Here is an 18,157-nt window from a genome sequence, read left to right on the forward strand (position 1 = left end):
GTCGATTTTTTTTTTGTTTTTGCTAGTCTTGGGACTTGACCTCAGAGTGTGAACATTGTTCTTGGGCTTTCTTTAGGCTTTAGCTGTCCCACCGAGCCACAGCACCACTTGCAGCGTTTTCTATGTATGTGGTAATGAGGAATCAAACCTGAGTCTTTTTGCGTGGTAAGCAAGGACTCTACGACTAGGTCAAACACACAGGGCATCTTGCACATATTTTTGACGTCAATCTACTAGGATATTATTAGGTTTCTGTATCCTAATCAATTTTTTGCTGATGATTAGCTTTGCTGTCATGTGTAAAAAATGCAAGAGGGAAAAACACAGAAGAATTAGTGAAATTTAAAAAAAAGCATTACACACGTAGATAAGTGTTCATTCTTTGTAGGAGAAAGGATATATTAATATGATGATGATGACTTTATAATTACTATGTCAGGGTTGAGAGTGTGGCATAGTGGTAGAGTGCTTGCCTAGCATCCATGAAGATCTGGGTTTGATTGCTCAGTATCACATAAGTAGAAAATCTAGATGTGGCACTGTGGCTCAAGTGGCAGAGGGCTAGACTTGAGAAAACCCGAGGACAGTGCTCAGGCCCTGAATCCCAGCCCCAAGACTGGCAGAAAGATAAAAGAAAATAAAAATGCTTTTTACGAGCTAATTCACTCACAGCATTGGCTTCTGAAATCTTTTCTTCTGCATCTTGTGAAATACCCCTTTCCCTCAACGTAGACAAGAAAAACAGATCCATCCCATGCTCCACTGTGAGGCCACTGGTTGGGCTAAGAGCTAGTCGTGCAGCAACACATAAGTTTTATTCTAATACTTTCCAAACTTTGTACTCAAATATGGTACCTACTTACCATCTTAGGTCAGTTATCCTTATGCTATACCTTTTCTTCAGGACTACAATATTCTTACACTCCTACGTTAATCCTCTTGTACCTCCCCTGACCTCTCTCATTCTTTTTTTCTATCTCTGGACCTCTGCTCGTCTTTCAACCCTTATACTGCACAGATCTACACTTGATGGCTGTTGAGCAATATTGTATATGTAGGTGGTTAATTATTCTCTAGGCTCAGAGGGACTTAAAGACAATAGAGATTGGATTGAGAGGCTTATTGTTTTGGGTATAAATCGTTTATCAGTGGTTATATTAGACTGGTCTGTAAGTGCCCAAAAAGAAATAGTGATAATGCCAATCAAAACTTGTGAGCATCTAGTGTCTGCCAGCTACAGAGGTCTAGGTTGGTTATATCTGAAAAACTATAATCGTATTTAGTAGTAATCTTGCTCCCATTTTCAAATGGGCAGAACAAGAAACTCAAGAAAAATGTCAAATCAAGAAACAACATCCCCCACCCAATGTAAACAGACAATGGAACAGTCACTCACAAACCTAGAGGAGAGTCTTCCAAGTGCTACACAAATGCAATTGATAAACATCATTAATGGAAAATGGGAAAATATAAAGAAAGAGATAATGGAGGAAGTCATAGCTGAACAAGAGGGAATCATAAACAAGGTGATAAGGGAAAAGAAGAAGCCATAAAGGAGGCCATAATAAAGGATTTTCAAAGAAAGATGGATGAATTCATAGAATCCACAAATAAAAACGTGACCAAACTCCAGCAAATGCCCAAAGAAAATAAAGCTACTGAGCTAACCACTCAAAAGAAAATCAAGGAGATAAAGAAATCCATACATGATCTAAAACAAGAGATGCAAGGCATCAAAAATGAGCAATTAGAAGCAAGGGAGATGAAAAATAAAGTAGATAGTTTGATAGCAGGTTAGACAATGCAGAGGAGAGAATTTCTGGGGCTGAAGATAATTTAGTTATTATAGAGAAAGAACAGAAAATGAGTCATACAAATCTAGGAAATATGAGAGAGCGCTTCAGGAGGTCCAAGATGCAATTAGGAAGCCTAATTTAAGGCTAGTTGGTATTGAGGAGGGCGTGGAGAAAGAGGTCAATGGTATTGGAAATATACTTCAGGGAATCATCTCAGAGAATTTCCCAAATATCCAGAAGGGCAGGCCCATCCAGATACGAGAAGCTTTTAGAACCCCAAACAGACCTGACCAGAAAAGAACATCCCACCGCCACATTGTGATCCGAACTGGATCAATAGAAACGAAAGAAAAGATCCTAAAGGCAGCCAGGGAAAAGGGATCAGTAACCTATAAAGGCAAACCAATCAGAATAACCCCAGATTTCTCAGCAGAGACCATGCAAGCACGAAGTGACTGGAAGCATATATGTCATGCCCTTAAATCAAACCAAGAATACTGTAGCCAGCTAAGCTCTCATTCATAACTGAGGGAACAATAAAAACATTCCATTCCAGGGAAAAGCTGCAACAATATGTCGAAACAAAACCAACACTACAGAGAATTCTCAAAGATGCTCTATACATAGAAAACCAAAATAAATGCAATATAGGGAAAGAAATGGCACCTAAACAGCATACCATCTAAGGACCACAAGAACTGTCAAGACACAGGCCCTACTAAAAGCTTTTAAAAATGTTAGGATATAATAAATATCTCTCAATCCTAACTCTCAATATCAATGGACGTAACTCTCCAATTAAACGGCATAGGCTGTCTAGTTGGATCCAAAAGCAAGAGCCATCGTTCTGCTGTCTCCAAGAGACACATCTTACCCAAAACAATCATCTTTTGAAAGTGAGAGGTTGGAATAAACTCTATGAAGCTAACTGCCCCCATAAACAGGCTGGAGTTGCCATCCTCATATCAGATACAATAGACTTCAAACTAAAATTAGTAAGAAAAGACAAAGAAGGTGACTACATACTACTAAAGGGATCTTTCCTCCAGGAAAACATAATGATCCTAAATATTTACACACCCCTTTGAAGATTCTCAAAAGATTGAAGTTTCTGCCAGTGTAAGTTAGATTCCGGCATTGATATTAAATAATGCAACGAGTAGGGATTTATATTTGAAATATCACTGTTGACAAAATCTAACACACATTTGCTTAGTTTTTGCTTTTGATTTCCAAAGTTCAGTACAAGCTAACATGTGTGGCATATATCGACTGGGAGAAATGATTCAGAATATGTGACTCATTTGAACAGGAGTCAGTGAAAAGATACAGAAGCAGGATACCCATATTGTGATAATTTGTATCTTTTGCATATTTTGTGTTTGTTATTAATTCCATTTGTAGTGTACATTTCTAGGTAAAAACTTTTAAAATGTTTCCAAACAATTTGTTATTTCAACAGCAAAAGAAGACATTTATATGCCTGATAAAATTCACAGAATCCAAATTTTTCCATATTATTTTTTGTTTTTTTTTTTTTTTTGGTGGTTCATAGGTCTTGAACTCAGCCTGGGCACTATCCCTGAGCTCTTCAGCTCCAGGCTACCACCTTACCCTGGAGCCAAGCCCCACTTCCCATTTTCTAAAGGTAAATTGGAGATAAGAGTCTCACGTCTTTTTGTGCCAGGATGGCTTTAAACCTTGATCCTCAGATCTCAGCCTCCTGAGTAGCTAGGATTATAGAAGTGAGCCACCACCCCATCGTGCTCAGCTTTCTGTTTTTTTTTAAACAAGCCCTTTGGCTGGAACTCGGTCTGAGCACTGTCCTTCAGCTTTCCTCAAGCCTAGTGATCTACTTGAGCCACAGCACTACTTCTGGTTTTTTCTGTGTATGTGGTACTGCGGAATTGAACATTCGTCTTCATACAAGCACTCTACAACTATGCCAAACTCCCAGCCCCTCCACATTAGTTTTTATGATAGATCTTTCCATGCATCTAGGATGGCTAGAAATCCTTCTTGAGTTTCCCAAGATCAGGGAGTATAGGTGTGTCCCATCCTGTGTGGCTACATAACCATTGTTTAGGGTACAGTTCTCTCTTCATTCTACCCATCTAGAGCAATTTTCATCTTCCATGTATAATCATTAAACATTCAGCTCCTGTTCCTCTCTACTCCATTCTCTGGAACCATCGTGCTTTTTGGCTCTAAGGGTTTGTTGATCCTTGGAAGTTCTGGAAGGGAAAACATACACTAGCTCTTCCTTTATGACTGCTGTATTTTTAGTTGACTGTAATCAAGATTCATCTGTAAAATATAGTAAAATGTTCTTCCTTTTCAATGCATTCTTTTGCATATTTCTATCTTTTGATTATTATTAATAGTTGTGAATGGATTCTCCACATATTTGTTCTAGTCTCTGCTTTCTCTTCCGTTAGGTACAAATCTAGAAATAGAAGTGTTGGACCATATTTCTATGTAATTCTATATTTAGTACTTTTTTACCACTCTCCACGCAATTTTTGATTGTTTTATATTCCTTGCAGAACTATTCCAAAGTTCTACTTCTTCTCACTACCTTCCCAGTAATAGTTAGACTTTGAAAGTTGTTTTTTTGTATGCGTGTGTGTGTGTGTGTGTGTTTGTGTGTGTGTATGTAGATCTTTTTGTTTAAAACTATATTTATATTAACATATTTAAAGTAATGATTTCATTGTAATTTTAATTTTTCTCATGACTGTTAATATTGAACTTGTTTCTACATTTTGAACTACTATTTCTATATATTCTTTTTAGAAAATCCTCTCCAATCTCTAATTTTTTCCCTTTTTTTTGTGGGGTAGTGGGGAAAGTCATGGGGCTTGGACCTTGGGCCGTGAGCTCTTTAGTTTAAGGCTATTGTCCTACCCTGAGTATTGCCCCTCAGTTCTTCTGCTCACAGCTCCCTACCCCTCTTCCCATTATATACAGAACAAAGGTCATCCTCAGTCCTTTTGAAAAAGTAAGACATACAGTAAATTTGTAGTATAAAACAGCAAGAAATAAATTTCGTACCATGTGCAGTGACTTCTACCTGTAATCCTAGCTACTCAGATATCGGGCTGATATCTAAAGATTTGGTTCAAAGCCAGCCTGGGCATTAGAAAGTCTATGAGACTCTCATCAACAGTTAACCACTAGAATATGGGAAATGGCACTGTGGCTTCATAGGTAGGGTGATAGCCTTGAGTTGAAGAGCTCAGGAACAATGCCCAGGCCTAGAGTTCAAGCCTTACAAATCCCCCAGCCAAAAAAAGAAAAAAAAACTTTCTTCCCCAAGTGACTATTATGCCAGACATAGAACATTAACATTCTGGGTGTACTTCACAGTATTATTACTTGATACCCTAAGATTTTGCAATATTCTCACATTACCAGCATATATCATCATATAATGTAGTTCTTTTTCAATGGAATAATTCCATTTATAACCTAAATCTACTCCCCTGACTTATTTTTGTCGATACCACAATTGCTCTACCATGATATGCCACAAGCCATTAAACATTTTATGGTGGGTAATTGGAAAGGAGTCTCATGGAATTTTGTGCCAGGCTGGCTTTGAACCATGGTCCTCAGATCTCAGACTCCTGAGTAGCTAGGATGACAGGCGTGAGCCACCAAAACCTGGCTTGCCTTTTTATTTTTTTGTGGGTCTTGGGACTTGAACTCTGGGCCTAGGCACCATCCCTAAGCTTTTCAGGTCAATATTTCATGTAAGTCCAAACATTTAAGTAAAGGAATAAAAGTCCAACAAAAAAAAGAATAAAATTCCAGACATGGTGTGTTTATAACTCGGTGTTAATTACTTGATGAAAATGTGCCATTCCAGAAGCTGGTGTCATTTGATGATGTAGCTGTGGCTTTCAGCTGGGAGGAGTGGCAGCATCTGGACAATGCTCAGAGGACCCGGTACAGAGATGTAATGCTGGAGACCTACAGCAACCTGGTGTCCTTAGGTGAGCAAAAGTCAAATTCACTTGCAAGGCCAAGTGCCTTGTTATTTTGCAGATACGTGAATGTTTATCAAACTTTCAATACTATTTAAATGAAAGATTCCAGGCCCCTGAGAAGTATCATTACTTTCTAAAGAAAACCTAAGGTAATTTTGTACTCATTCTTCAGGATACCTTCAGGATACTTTGACAACAGTTCTAAATTATGTTTCCTCTAATGGAGACGACATTCCAAACTTACACAGTAATTGTAAGTGGATAAACAATCCAGAATAGAATATATATCATTATTGGAAATAGGATCTAGAAATCACTAAACAGTGAGTTTATAATGGAAACCTGGCACTAGGTGCAATGTTTCATGCCTATAATCTTAAAATATTCAGGAGGAAGAAATCTAAGAATTCTAATTTGAAGCCAGCAATGGCATAAAAATTGCCATGAAACTCTATAACTCCAAGTAACCCCTCAAAACTGTTATTGGAGTGTCAAGAGTTTGACTTTGTGGTTGAGTGCTTGCCTAGCATGCATGAAGACCTATGCATGTAAGTGGAGCTGGGACTCAAACTGGTATTTTTCTAGCCTTGAGCAAGACAGCTAAGTTCATGCCATACAAAATGAATCCAGAGCTGGGGAAAAGTCAACCATGGAGCCAGTGAGAAATGAGAAAAAATTTAATAGATAACTTGTGAGTAGGATGTCTGCGAACTTAAAGCAATGATGACACAGCATAAGCAATAATTCTCTACTGTTTCTAGTTTACAGGGCCCTGTGTTCCCAAACCTGTATTAATTGACAAGCTAGAGCACTGTGCAGAACTCTGGATAGGAAATTCCTCTGACAAGAATATCACAGGTGAGTGAATGCATCTTCCTATTGATGTTGGAGCCTGAGCCCCATTGGTAAGTTCATGTTGTGATGTACTGAGCAATAATATTCTTAGTTACCCTAAATCCTGTGTGGAACCTATGGAATTCTTTGTGAATGAATCAAGAATCATTTTCTTTTCCCAATCCTATGCTTGGTGTCAGGGCCTGAGCATGGTCCTTGGGTTTTCTCAAGGCTAGATCTCTATTTCTTGAGTCATAGCACCACTTCTGGCTTTTTCTTTGTATGTAGTACCAAGGAACTGAACCAGGTCTTTGTGCATGCTAGCCCAAACCCCCGGCACCAAGAATCATAGGGTGATATAATGAATTCTATGTGGCAGTAGAGTTAAAGTTAGATTTCTCTGTAGAAATCACTGAGAAACAAAATAAAATGAGAAAGCCATGAGCCCGTGGCTCATGCCTGTAATCCTAGCTGCTTACAAGGCTGAGATCTGAGGATCAAGGTTCAAAGACTGACCTATCACAAAACACCTTAGACTCTTCTCTCCAATGAACCAATAGAAAATGAGAAGTGGGGTTGAGGCTAAAGACATAGGGCAGTAGCCTTGAGCTGAAGAGCTCAGGAAGAACAGCCAGGTCTAGAATTCAAGTCCCATGACTGCAAAACAAGAAAGAAAGAAAGAAAGACGAAAGAAAGAAAGAAAGAAAGAAAGAAAGAAAGAAAGAAAGAAAGAAAGAAAGAAGAAAGAGGGAAGAAAGAGGGAAGGAAGGAAAGGAAGAAAGAAAGAAAGAAAGAAAGAAAAAAAGAAAGAAAGAAAGAAAGAAAGAAAGAAAGAAAGAAAGAATGATATTTCACTTCTTTAAAACTAAGACGATAAATGATTGAGCAAACAAGGAATAAGTCAGGGCATTATTCACTGATAAGGATAATATCTTTTTGCTGGTAGGAAGAGACTGGTATTCAGAACCAGACCTTTCCACCAGAAATTGAGCCTAGTGATAGAGTGCTTGCCTAGCATGCACAAAGGCACAGGTTTGATTCCTTATTACCACATACATAGAAAAAGCCAGAAGTAATGACTTCATTGGTAGGGTTCTAGTCCTGAGAAAACCCAAGGACAGTAGTTAGGTCCTAAGTTCAAACCCAGGAATGGAAGGAAAAAAACAACAACAAAGTTTCAATCAACATAAGAAAATTAACTAGACAATGAGCTGGAGATTTTCTGGTCTTCCATGGTTCTGAGGGACAGGAGTGTTAGAAAAGGAATTTTTATAAGACTTCAAATGGAAAGAAACAAATTTCAAAATTCCCACAAATACCTAAATTGAGACTTTAGTGAGAAGTTGTAACTGAAGGGATGTAGGTGTAAGTCCTTACTCTCAAGAATCGTTCTTGCTTGGATCAAAGGCAAACAGACATATAAACCAAACTTGTGGCCGCTGAATCTAGAAAAAATTCGTGTTCCTCACTTAATGGTTAAAAAGCAAACAGCATTGAAACTGGGTAAGATAATCCTATCTGCTACTCAGGACCTGAGCCTCTTATCTGTAGTTAACTCTAGAAAACAGGAAGTGGGGCTGTAACTCAAGGTTAGGGGTTATAGTCTTCTGTTGAAGTGTTCAGGGACAGAGCCGAGGCCTATGAACTACAAAAAAAAAAGAAAAGAAAAGAAAAGAAAATTTTAAAAAGATGCAAAACAGCACAATATTTAGATTATTTCTCAAAAATAAAAGAAAGGCAGCTATTCCTCAATGTATAAACAAAACAGTATTTGAAAAAAAAAACAGCTGCAGGTATATTATAGGTAGTACTCAGCTTAAAACTGTAGCAATACATAGTTGGGTAATTTCAATAAATATTTCCTGTGAAATAAAAAGAGAATAAAACACAGGAAAACATTATTGGTCATTATAAAATATCATTTTCTTAATATGTTAGGGAGAAGAGCATATATTTCTCATAAATCAATTTCCACTTTTATATTTTAAAATATCTAACACTTAGGATGGGAAAGTAAAGTCATTACCTTTACAGTAAGGAATATTTGTATCTCATGTATGTTTGTGTCTTTTTTTCTATGACTCATTTTAGATGTCCAGGTAATGGAAAATGTGTTCAAGACCTGCCAGGAAAGTCCACATGAATGTCTTTGTGAAGTAGCAGTTGCAAGTAGTATCGAAGTGGAGGAAAACGTGAGATTAGCAACAACTTTAAATTTGAGCTCTACACATAATCCAGAGCTGATTAGTAATAACGGTAACAACTTAGGGATGAGGACTGAGCAGTTCATTAAGTGTCAGAACATGCTTCTGTCTCCTAAGCCTGATGAGATGCATGCTGCTTATAGATCTCGTATGTCTCCTGTTGTTAAAAAATCCATCGGATATTCAGAGCATTTTATTCATGATTGTGACAGTCCAAAATATCTGCAGTATCATAATTCTGTTCTCCCTGCCCAAGAAATTCTTCAGGGAGGGAGGAAAACTGCTAAATGTACTGTGTGATGAAAAATATTGTACTTAACACCGACCATCACTACACATCCGAAAATGTACACAGGAGAGACTCCTCATACATGTAGTGAATTTGAGAAATCTTCAGTAATGAAATACGCCTTACAATACCTCAGAGCAAATATCCTGAGATATGTGATGCGTACATCAAGTGTGAAAATTAATTTCTGAGAAGTCAGACCTGACGCTCCAACCTCGATCTCCAAGAGAAGACAAACTTTATGAATATGAGGAACGTAATAAAATTTCTGCCCAGAATTCAGCTCTCAGCACACATCAGAGATCTCACTCAGAAGAGAAATCTTGTGAATGGGATAAATGTGGGAAGACTTTTAGACTGAAATCATACCTCACTTTGCACCAGAGAAGACACACAGAAGAGAAACCTTATGAATGTAACAAATATGAAAAGTCTTTCACCCAGAAGATACACCTTCGAGTTCATCAAATAACACACACAGGAGAGAAATCTTATAAGTGTAATGAATGTGGAAAGTCTTTCCAAGGGAAGGGAAAACTTCGTGTTCATCAGAGAATACACACAGGAGTGAAACCTTATAAATGTAACCAATATGTAAAGTCTTTCAGACAGAAATCTTCCCTCAAATTGCATCAAAGAACACACACAGGAGAGAAACCTTATGTGTGCAACAAATGTGGAAAGACCTTCAGATGGAAGTCACATTACAGGAGGCATAACAGAATTCACACATATTAGAAACCTTAGGAATGTAACCAAAGTTGAAAGTCTTTCGTGCAGTATTCACCCTTCAGGAAGTGTAAGAGAGTTCACACATATGAGAAGCCTTAGCAATGTAATAAATAGGAAAGACTTTTTAGTCTGTGGAAGAAAACTCAGCTTGTGTCACAGAACCAACACAAGATAAAACCCTTAATGAATGTAGCAAATGTTAAGTCTTTTCCCCAGAAGGCACAAGTCAAGATTTATCACTAAACACCCACAGGATAGAATCCTATGAATAAAATGAAAGGGAAATTTTTTTGAAGAACTCATAGTTGAGTTTGCATGATACCACACAGACACAGGATAAAAATCGTATGAATATAAGAATATGAAAAATCCATCATGAACGTATGACTAAGTATAAAATGCACATAGGAGAGAAAAACCTTATGAATATTACAAATGTGGAAAGTGTTTGACCTGGAAGGCATACTTCTGTGTTCATCACAAACCTGGTTCCAATAGAAGAAAAGAAAACTAATGAATAGAACAAATGTGCAATGACTTTTAATCAGAAGTCAGTCTTCAGTACATTTCAGAACATACACAATAGAGAAATTCTGAGTAATGAAAAACATTTAGCTATATATATAATCTCTGTATATGGGAGCATTAGGGTAAGTCTTCTAAACAAAGTCAACCTTCAGCAATCATTAAGAGCACTCACAGAAGAAATAATAGCATGTAGGAAAACCTTTGTCAGAAACCTCTAAAAGCTGCCTGTGTGGCTTAGTGGTAGAGTGCTAACCTATCAAGGATGAAGGCCTGGGTTAGATTCCCCAATACTACGTGAAAAGAGCAAGCCAGAAGCAGCACTGTGGTTCAAATGGTAGAGTGCTAACCTTGAGCAAAAGTAGCTCAGGCCCTGAGTTCAAGCCTAAGGATTGGAGAGAGAGAGAGAGAGAGAGAGAGAGAGAGAGAGAGAGAGAGAGAGAGAGAGAGAGAGAGAGAGAAAAGAGAGAGAAAGAGAGAGAAAGAGAGGGAAACAGGAACTTCTAAATTTTACAGAGATAGAGAAGGAGAGAGAGAAGGAGACAGAAACTAATTTCTAAACTTTACAGTCTTTCTATTTCCTTAGAAATTCGTCTATGTCATTCTTTCTGACAGAAGCACAGAATTCCATTGTGTAAAAATACCATATTTGATCTACTCTTCAACTGACGGGCATCTGGGTTGGTTCCATACCTTTGCTATAGTAAATAGTGCTGTGATAAATGTTATTGTTCTAGTGAATTTAGTATATCCTATCTGTACGATTGGCAAGTAGTGAAATTGCTGGATCACAGGGGAGCTCTATGTTTAGTCTTTTTGGGATACTGCCATAGTGTTTTCCATAGTGGTTGAACGAGTTTGCAATCCCACCAGCAGTGTAGTAGTGATCCCTCCTGCCCACATCCCCTCCAGCATACGTTATTAGATTTCTGGATTTTGGCCATTCTAACTGGAGTGAGGAGGAAAAGGGAAAGAGGAACTGAAACTTTCTCTCCTTACAGATGACATGATTCTGTATTTAAAGAACCCTATAGACTCTACTCAGAAGCTGCTTGAGCTGATATAAAACTTTGGTAAGGTAGCAGGGTACAAAATTAATCCTGAATGTCAACTGCCTTCCTATATGCCAACAAATGAGAGAAATGAGGCAAGAATCAGGATAGCAACTCATTTTGCTATCAAAGAAAATAAAATACCTAGGAATTAACTTAGAATGTAAAGCACCTTTTTGATGGAACTATAAACCCTGGAGAAGGAAATTAATGCAGAACTGAGGAAATGCAAAAACCTATGCTCCTGCTTTGGAAGAAGTAATATTGTAAAAATGGCAATCTTGATAAGGACTATCTACAAATTCAGTGCAATATTCATCAATATCCCAATGTCATTCTTTAAAGAAACAGAAGAGGAAATCCGAAATTTCACTTAGAATAATAAAAGACCCCTTATAGTCTGTCTCCTTGCATGATACATAATGTTTAATCTCACCTTCTCCACCAAAATCTCACCTTTCTCATTGAGACATAGGTGGCCCTGTTTACTAGCAGCAAAGGCTCAAATGCGCAGTTTCAGGTGTCACCAATGCCTCTGTTACTGGGTAGATCCAACTCTGTCATCGATTCTGAGGTCTGCTCTGGGAGTCTTGGTCACAAGTTGTTCTGTGGCATCTGCTGCCAGCCTGTGCCTATTTGCTTCCTTTTCCTCCAACAGCCTACAACAGGGAATGAAGTTCAGGCGCTGATGCTCTCCTTCATATGCAGGGCAGGATGAGCCCCACCCTCCCTCATCTTCCTCTTCCAATTTTTGGGAAAAAATGTGCTGGCAGAAGTCCTCAGGTGTGGGGCATGGCTGATGCACACTTTTAATCCAGGCTGGTCAGCAGGCTGAGATCTGAGTATGGAAGTTCCAAGTCACCTAGAACAGGAAAGTCTGATAGATTCTTACTACCAAAAATAAAAACAGCTGGGAATGGAGTTTGGGCTCAAGTGGTAAAGGGCTAGTCTTGAGTACAAATGCTTAGTGCCCAGGCCCTGAGTTCAGGCTCCAGCACTGCCAACAACCTCACTTTAGTGAGATTTTAGCTTTATCCATGTAGGCACATCTCACTGGAATCTTTGCTGGTAGAGATAGTCTTCATAATTTTGTCTCAAGGTAAAGGTCCTCCTGGGGTAGTACACAAAAGGTGTCATGGAGAGAGGAGCCCCACTTGCTCCAGGTTTGAAGATGGCATAGGTCAAGCCAGCATGGAGTTGGCACATCAGTCTTTTTCCTAGCACCACCTACCAGTGAATGTCAAATGACATTGATTGTTGTGGGATTGTGTGATTGAAGTGCCCCATTAAGGGCAGTGTTAGCACATCCAAACTTGGATACCAGGAATGCTGAAATCTCAAAGCTAAGATATCTGTTGGCTACAGAAATGCTGGTGTGTCTGTTATTCACTAAAAGTTCAGGTGCAAAGATTCTGAAGCTTGATGCCCTGTGTTTATTCCATTTATTAAAATTATTTTAATGCACTGTATAAGTTAAAACATTTGATAAGAATCAGGGGTAGTGAAAACATTGTTCTTGAATTCAGGTGTCTGGCAGGGTAATGGGGGGGTGTTGGTGGCTGGGACTATGAAGCTGGAGCTGCTATCATACCATGGATCATGTTCCTCTTTGTCTGGGAGAAATGACTCCAAAGATGAAATTTGAATGGTGAGGAAAAGATGATGATGTACTCAGGAAATTTCTCCTAATCAAATGCTCATGTGGAAGTGGGATGGGGGCTGGGCATATCTGAGGCAGAGCTTAAGGGGGCTTCTCATGGTGTTGAGAACGTTCCTTGCGACTTCAGGCATGCAGCAGGGTGTTTTAGATGGCCATTGTGAGATGGATGGAATAAGACTGGAGACAAGATGAATGCTGGGATCCTGCAATGCTCTTGCATGAGTGGCTGGTGGCTCACCTGAAAGAACTAATTATGTCTAAAAAAGAAATCAGGAATTTGTTTTGATTAGATAATACCTGTAATCCAAGGCATATTCAGGATCCTGATCTTAGTATTGTGGTTTAAAACCAACCCAGCAAAGGGAAAAATGCATGAGACTCTTACTCCCAGTTTAGAGCAAGAACAAAGATTGAAGTAGAGCTGTGGCTCAATAGCTAGAGTGCTACCTTGAGCAAAGAAAAGCTAAGAAAAAGCTCCAGGTCTTGAGTTCAAGGCCAGGAATGAAAGAAGGAAGGTAAAAAAGGGAAGTATGTGAGGAAGGGAAATACATAAATGAAAGAGAGAAGGAACTAGAAATTTAAAACAAGAGAATATTTAAAAGTCATCAGTCCTTCTAAGAAAAGTGTTGGAGTATGGGTTCTATATGTGGTGAACTGGAAGGCCAGCAGTGACTTGTTAACCAAAGAGTCACCCTGATGAGCAAAGGATAGAAATCTGCATGAGCCTCTTAGCGGATGGAGTCACAGAAGAGAACCTCAGCTCCCATCCCATAGTTAGAAGTATATAGAGATGGGGAAGTTGGCATCACCTTGATGTCATTGTGTCCATGGAGACTGGAAGCCATGGCTCTGTGAAAGCACCATGTTCTGGTTACTGAGCTGAGAGGCTGAGGAGAGCCAAGTCCTGGCCATGAAGAAATCAGGGTGGCAGCAGAGCAACTCTGCTGCAGTGTGTGCCTGCTTGGCTGTTCTTATTCTGTGGTGGATCAGGCCGGAGCGGGTGATAGTAACTGTTTTGTGGTCACAAGCCCTTAACCAAGAGCTTCCTGTGGGATCCTCATAAGCTACAGGGTGGCTGGTGGTGGGATGTGTGTGGGGTGGAAGTGACAGAGGGATGGACGCATGGCAAGGTGGGTGAAGAGATGAGAGCAATGATGAGAGCCCAGTTCATTGGTTTCCAAGGTTAATGGGTGGGAGATAGAGCGGCATGAAGGAGGAAAGGTGGAGGCAGGGGAAGGTGGTGACAGAGTGAGGCCATCTGTAGTGCCAGCCTGGCCATCATCTGAAGCCCATAGGCAGCTTCCTGATCCCTCACTTTGTCCTGCTCCTTGTGGAGGGAATGTCACGTGTACCCAGAGCTAGGGGTGGGGCAATGTTAGTAGCACCTGGAGAACCATTGGCCTCTACCTGGGTGAGGGGTGGTTCTGGCTCCCATGCTGGGTGGCCTGATAGCTATGGAACAGATCTCTCCTTAGCTACCACAGTCAGTGGCTGCTCTCCATCTAGGGTTAGGGCACCTGCTCAGCCATCAGGACACCCCATGCCAGGACAGAGGCCTACAATTCAGATGGCAGCACAGGGGTGAAGATGATCTCACCGTAGCCCTAGTTACATGGCTGTCCCTGCATGCAGGACAGGATGAGCTGGGGGAAGATGTTCTCTGTGTTTTTCCACAGCCTATCCCGGCCTCTTCTTGTGTCTGATTAGACCAAGAGAGTACCAGGATCCCTCTCATAGTCCTGGTTCTTTTTCTTTTACAGTCATGAGGCGTGAACTCAGGTCCTGGGTACTGTCCCTGAGCTCTTTTGCTCAAGGTTGATGCTCTACCATTTGAACCATAGTGCCATTTCCAGCATTTCCTTTTCATGTGGATCTCTGATATCTCCAGTGCTGTGCCTGCAGGGAGGCACTCACCCCACAGACAGAGCCACCTCTGCCGTGACTGTGACTGCCCACAACCCTCACACCCACTCCTTGCACACCGCTTGACTCCACTTTTAGCTCCTCTTGGACTGGGTGTCCAGCCTACCCCTTCCTACACTCAGAAAGGGTCTACAATTGTCTTCCCAGGGTACTTTCTTCTGCCAGCCAGATAAAGACTGTGCACATCTTGACCATCACGGAGCTCAAAGCCAAAGGCTGAGATGCAGAAGTGGGTGACCCAGTAGCTTCACAGGGCCCATGGATCATCCTGTGCATCCCCCAGCCTGTGACTTCCCCCACCCCGTTGGAAGGGAAGCTCCATGCCCACATCCTGATCCCTGGTCCCCTCCAATTCCATTCTCCCTTGGATATTGCAGACTGTCTACCATCAGGATCTAAAATTCTATTCATCACTTTATGTCCTTATCACTGATTTGCTACTTTGGCAGGATCTCCCCGTGCCTGGAGAGTGGGCATGTCATGTACTCTCTGTGGAGAAGTTGCCCCAGGAGAAGAAATATGCACTTCATGTGAGTGATGGACAGGGCAGGAGGGCTCCCTAGGATCAGAAGCCACAGGAGGGGTGCAGATGGGGGAATGCTAGGGGCCCCAGGGGACAGTGGGAGTTAGGGCACAGTTGGTTCCTTCTGCATGGTTGACACCGCTTCACAAACCCAACAGAATGAGGTTCACATTACAAATGTCAGAGACAGTGCAGACTGCCAATGGGCGCAGGGGTCATTGTCACCCCCAGATGCTGGCTGCATGCTGGGATGCACGCAGAAATGGTTTCAAGATCAGATAATGAGGATGTTGCAGGGTGTAACCATTCTTTTCAGATGGCTCTCTACCTCTCTTGAGCTTCATCTCTATCTTTGGCTTTTTCTTGGCAGTTAACTGGAAATGAGGGTTTCATGGACTTTCCTTTCTGGACTGGCTTCAAACAGAAGCTATGCACAGTTTTCAAACCATACCCTACTGAAGAAGGGAAGCTTGATCTGGTGCTTAACTGGGTTGCACTTTGGCTCCGTTTGCTATGCCTCACGGGAGGGGGCTCATCATTTGTAGACTAAGATCTCATGACCTTCAAAGCCAAATGCTACCTGAAAGTTCAGGGTCCCAGCCTATGTGTTGGAACTGGATGAATACATTCTCTGTTATGCTCGGTCATCAACCCATGTTTTAAGCTGGAAGTACGCAGTGCCGCATTTGATAAGAACATCTGCCAGAGATTGACACCTCATGAAAGCAGAATCTAAATTTGTCTTCCATTTCCTGTGGTGGAGAAATCCCATCCAAGTTAGACAGGCTCACATCCCCCTGCAGGTCACACTCCTAATGCACCCTTGAGTGTCCTCATGTTATTGGGATCTAAGTTTGTAGGGAATGCTGCTTTAGTCCATGAATTAGCTGGACAAGTGATGACAAACGTGTTGTGGATTCATATGAGAACAATTTAAGAAGCCCTGGAGGAGCATCAACCTGACCCTCTGTGGTGCTATAAATCTGATAGGATGTTCCAGACTGAGAAACAATCACATGGCTTTGTGTTTGGCATCCAGACAAGTGAGTGCATGTCTTAGCTGTCAGCCAATACAGAGGAGGACATGAATAAGTGGGTGGAAAGCATCTGTCAGACCCCTGTCTGGGGACAGGTGGAGAGAACATAGGAAGGTAGATACCATGGCTGTGGTGGGGCCAAAAAAATGGTAAAAGAGGCAAAGGAACCAGGTACTGGTAGCTCAAGATTGTCATCCTAGCTACTCAGGAGTTTGAGATCTGAGGATCACAATTCAAAGCCAGCCCAGGACAGAAACTCCATGAGACTCTTATCTGCAATAAACTACTGAATGCAAGAAGCTCAAGCTCAGTGACAGCATCCAGGCCTAGCGTTCAAAACCCAGGACCGGCAGAAAAATGTATCAAAGGACAAGAAGCTGGACAAAAGTTAGAGGGACTCTATCTTGACAAACAATACAATGGTAAGTTGCACTCAGAAGACTTGCACAAAATTTGGAAATGCCTGAGACCTATATACGTATGTTTCCTGTTTGTCTAAATACATATGTTTATGCATTTATATATTAGCATAGAGAGACAGATGAATACATATGACTATACATATATACATAGCCAGACACTTATGGGTGGGTGGTATACTGTGAGAGAGTTTGTGTTTGTGTTTTGTGGATGGCTATCTCTGTTTAGGAAAGGTAGAAAATATGTAAATATCTTTTAAAAAACTTGATAAAATATAGAGAGACATAAGCTCTTGAGGGAATCTGAAATGACAAGATTATTCACAGGCACGTTTATCCTTATGGATTCCTCAGCAAGTTTTAATTTTTTTCATTATTTTCTTTCTTTTTTTGAACCAGTGCTAAGGATTTCTCTCAGGGACCAGGTGCTGCAAATTACTAATTTTCTCATGGCTGGCACAAGAGGAACTGAGCCACAGTTCCACTTTTGCCTTATTTATTCGTGCTTAACTGAAGATAAAGATTTCTATCAGTGACTTTCTTTCAGGGGCTGGATTCTAACGAGGATCCCCAGACCTCAGCCTTCTCTATAGCTACAATTAACAATATGAGAACCCAGCACTGGGTTCCAATGCACAGGGCAAGAAATTGAGTGAATCTCTCAACTCCAATTAGCTATAATAAGCTAGAAGTGAAAGACCAATACCTTTGAGGAAAAGATGCTGAGGGTTATCACACAAGCCCTATGAGTAAGCCATAAACCCTTTACACATGTGTGCATGCACACATTGGCAGATACACACACACAGGCACACACACAATATCTCAGGCAATAGTGTATTTTGAATTAATATCCAAAGATTGGACAACAGGATAGCAAGTAATAAAATCTGTTTTTCTTGTCTACATTGAGGGAAAGGGATAAGTCACAAGATGCAGAAGCGCTGAATTCAGACGCAAATGCTGTGAGTGAATAACCTGTAAAAAGCACATTTCTTTTCTTTTCTTTTCTTTTGTTTTCTCTGCCATTCCTGGGGCTTGAACTCAGGGCCTGAGCACTGCTCTTGGCTTTTCCCAAGTCTAGCCCTCTGCCACTTGAGCCACATTGCCATATGGATTTTTATATCTGTGTGATATTAAGGACTCAAACCTAGATCTTCATGGATGCTAG

The sequence above is a fragment of the Megascapheus bottae genome, unplaced genomic scaffold (assembly GCF_031878675.1).
Source record: "Megascapheus bottae isolate mThoBot1 unplaced genomic scaffold, mThoBot2.hap1 HAP1_SCAFFOLD_41, whole genome shotgun sequence".
Taxonomy (NCBI): Eukaryota; Metazoa; Chordata; class Mammalia; order Rodentia; family Geomyidae; genus Megascapheus; species Megascapheus bottae.